Source organism: Nicotiana sylvestris, chromosome 1, assembly GCF_000393655.2.
Source record: "Nicotiana sylvestris chromosome 1, ASM39365v2, whole genome shotgun sequence".
Classification (NCBI taxonomy): domain Eukaryota; kingdom Viridiplantae; phylum Streptophyta; class Magnoliopsida; order Solanales; family Solanaceae; genus Nicotiana; species Nicotiana sylvestris.
In genome coordinates, this window is record NC_091057.1 from 71,685,959 (window position 1) to 71,689,866 (window position 3,908).

The following is a 3,908-nucleotide window of genomic DNA, read 5'->3' on the forward strand; positions in this document are numbered from 1 at the left end:
TCTCTTTCATTTCTTCAAGAAAATCCTCATCAACTGCCTTCCATAACCCTTGTAACATTAGGGACGATTACATTCTAATCTTCAATAGATTGAAACTAGAACCCCCATCAAATTTCTCTACATCGTACTTTTTTGAAGATGATGAAGACATCTTAGCCTTAAATTATATGTAAAAATCTAAATCTTACTCTGATACCAATTATTGTGGAAGATTGTGAGTTAATGAGTACATAATCACGTACAAAGTTAATAGAGAAGAAAAATCAACACAAGGATTTAATGAGGTTCGGTTAAGCATAAATCTCAGGTTAGAAGCAGAAAGAATTTTCCATTATGAATGAGAAGAAAAGCACAATACAATCTATAAAATCCACAGCTACAACCCCTATATATAGATCCCAAACCTAAAAGAAAAAATATTTCTCAATTTGACATGGACAATAAGTTTTCCTTTTCCAAATCTATTAGGACAATAGATTTTTTCAAAACTATAGGGATTATGGATTTTCTAAAAATACAAGAAAATAATTCAAACCACAAATAACAAATCTTTCTTTTGGCTTGAATTCTCTTTATCAACAAGGACAATGTCTCTCTACGTTGCCCTCAGCCCTTGCAATTAGTGGTTGAGGATTTCTTTTTGAAGGGGGTGGGGGAAGGGGTGAGACACTGTTCGATGAGTGGTGCGTGGCGGGGTACACAACCCCAATAAAGATTCGACGATTTGAATTCAAAATATTCTTCTTAGTTGCTACTACATGAAATAATTTCGGTTCAAGAAGTGGTCATCTTAAATTATCATATTTTCTTAAGGTCAACAGCAGAGAGGTTTTGGTTGATATGGCCAAGTGTTTTAAGCTACTTATATAGCAAGGTGAAACGTGTTATTAAGAGAGGTGATAAGCGTTAAGAAGCAATTTCAAGCTCGAGACAACGTTAAAATGGATGCTATGTTGGAGAGTCTTGAAAGACTCAAGGACCTGCTTTGCAGGAGCTCTTTCTCCGTTTGACGATCGAAGCCCGATAGCTGCTCTAAGGATTTTGGATCTAAATGAGATAATAGTGCTATTGAAAATACAAAGTTTATATAAGATAAGACATTATATTGGTACAAAAGACATGATAATATTTTGTAAAACTAAATAATAATGTAGCATTAATTTCTCTTAGGTGGATTTGATATGTCTTCCACGTTAGGGCGAGTGACAAACACACGATATTAAAGGGGTTTAAAATCCAAATTTTAATCGAGTACAAGCGTTTAGTTGAAACTTTCTAGAGTAAAAGGGCCAGGATATCGAAACTGAATAAATGAAGGTGTCTAAAATGATATTCTGCCTTATTAATAAACTCACAGTTCAACATCCAATGTTACAAATTGGTATCAGTTACCCAAACAATTGCACGACATGTCTCCCAACAGGAATGGTCTTGTTAATTGTCCTCGTTCTTGTGCTCTTAGCGAAATGTCCTCGTTATTTACATGAACATCATAGTTCTTCAATATTTAAAGGTTGAAATTCTTGTTTGATTGTGGAAAATAGAAGGTTAAGGTCCATTATTGCTAAATCATTTTAATATTGATAATTTATGCTTATAATTTAAGTTCAAATACTAATTTAGTAATTTACTATAAAAAGCTTAAAACTATTTCATTGTTGGACCTTAGAAAGCGTTGAAGAAGACAAAGTAAGCCTTTTTAAGTTGGTTATTTGACTAAATTGGTAATTAGGAACTCTTTGTGTTGGTATTTGGAAGTTTTAACTCAAATTTGAAATTATTTGGAGCAGATTTGGGATAGTTTGACTGAAACTGAAATTTCAAATTTGAAGAACACTTTGTTAAAACAATATCAAAAGTATTATGTCAATCAGTTAGATTTCGATGAACAACTATCACGACCTGAATTACCCACCGCCGGGACCGTGATGGCGCCTAACATTGAACCCGCTAGGTAAGCCAACGTTACTGATTATTTTATCTTTTTACCTTTATCTTTAACAATTTACCAAGTTAATGCAAGTAAATAGCAGAAGTAGAAATGCGGAAGAACAGAATTTAACAGTTTAGCTAATACCAATACGAAATCCATAATAATACTTTACCCAGAACTGGTGTCACAATCTCACGGACTATCTACGAATACTTCAAGTAGTGGTATGAACAAAGAAAATACATGTCTGTCTCCGAAATAGATAAGAACAGAAAGAAGCAGGATAGAAGGGGACACCAAGGCCTGCGGACGCCTGCAGGACTATCTCGGGTCTTCGCTAGACTGAAACCTCTAACTATGGTCCGTATGCTCCAGTACCGGGATCTACACAAAAAGTGCAGAGTGTAGCATCAGTACAACCGACCCCATGAACTGATAAGTGTCGAGCCTAACCTCGGCGGAGTAGTGACAAGGCTAGAACACAACAAACATCATAACCTATGCAGTTTAAACAATATCTAATAGAATAACAATAATAGAAGCTAAACAGAGATTAACGGAAAGGGGCAACATGCTATGGGGGATACCAACATAAGGAAACACAGAAATAACAGAATGAAACAATTAAGACACTTGAACTGATAGCAACAAGTAATCACAACAAACAGACAATAAATGCATGACATCACCCTTTGTGCTTTTACACTCAATCCTCACCATGCAATCAATAATGAAAATGTACACGATATCACCCTTTGTGCTTTTACTCTCAATCCTCACTATGCAATCAATAATGAAAATGTGCACGACATCACCCTTCGTGCTTTATCACTCTTCCTCACCATATGAATATTAGAAATGTGCACGACATCACCCTTCATGGTTTTTTACTCTTTCCTCACCCAAACAGTGGTAACAACAACATCCCAGCAAGGGAATCAACAACAAGAATAAATACATCCCGGCAAGGGAATCAACAATATAAATAAATACATTCCGGCAAGGGAATCAGCTATAATCAATCTTGTTCCAAATTAACTTCACAAATTGAACCTCAACTGGAGCCAATACTCAACAATGGACAAATACCAAGAAAAATGATCATAAGTCTTACTCAATATGGATAATCATTAATTTAGGCATTGATAGTACTTAATAAGAATCACGACGATCACAATATAAGACTCACGGGCATGCTTGACCCCAACGTATAGATACTTGTCACCAAACCTATATGTCGTACACAACACTAGCACATAGCAAATAAGACACAACACCTATTCCCTCAAGCTAAAGTTAGACCAAACACTTACCTCGATTCCACGGCCACAAATCAAGCCTCAATTATCGCTTTCCCTCTAGATTTTACCTTCAATTCACTTGTATCTAGTCATAATTAGTTTAATAACATCAATAAATGCTAAAGAACTCACACCCGATGCTTAATTATAGTTTTTCCAACATTTTTCCCGAAAAGCCAAAAATCGACCCGGGCTCACTTGGTCAAAACCCGAAGTTTGGACCAAAACCCGATTACCCATTCACCCCCGAGCTCGGATATGCAATTGGTTTTGGGATCCGATCTCAATTGGGGTCTAAATCTCAAAATTTTGAAATTCCCAAATCTCACCCAAAAACACCCAATTTCCCATGAAAACCCCTAGATTTTGTGATGAAATCTTGTAAAAAGATGAAGTAGATTTTAAGAAATGAGTTAAAAGTTGTTTACATATGATTTGGGGAAGAACCTTTCTTTGAAAAATCGCCTATGAGAGCTTAGGGTTTGAGAGAATTTGAAAAATGATGAAAATTCCATCTAAGTTATAATTTACACAGCCGGAGTTATTGCATTTGTGATGACAGGTTCGCAAATGCAAACTCGCAAATGCGGCCAAGGCTTCGCAAATTCGAAGGTTGGTCTGGCCTGCTGCTTTCACAAATGCGAACATTGTTCGCAATTGTGGCTACTGTGCAT